This window comes from Galeopterus variegatus, unplaced genomic scaffold, assembly GCF_000696425.1.
Source record: "Galeopterus variegatus unplaced genomic scaffold, G_variegatus-3.0.2 Scaffold36233, whole genome shotgun sequence".
Taxonomy (NCBI): domain Eukaryota; kingdom Metazoa; phylum Chordata; class Mammalia; order Dermoptera; family Cynocephalidae; genus Galeopterus; species Galeopterus variegatus.
Window position 1 is genome coordinate 1 of NW_007762344.1, and position 261 is coordinate 261.

The following is a 261-nucleotide window of genomic DNA, read 5'->3' on the forward strand; positions in this document are numbered from 1 at the left end:
AAATGTGGTATATCTACACAATAGAATACTACTCTGCTATAAAAAAGAATGAAATACTGCCGTTTGCAACAACATCGATGGACCTAGGAAGAATTATATTAAGTGAAACAAGTCAGGCACAGAATGAGAAATATCATGTTCTCACTTCTTTGTGGGAGGTAAAAATAAATAAATAAATACACAAGAAACCGGGGGGGTCGGGGGGGGATAAGACACAACAATTACAATTCCTTGAAGTTGATACAACAAGAGAACAGAAAG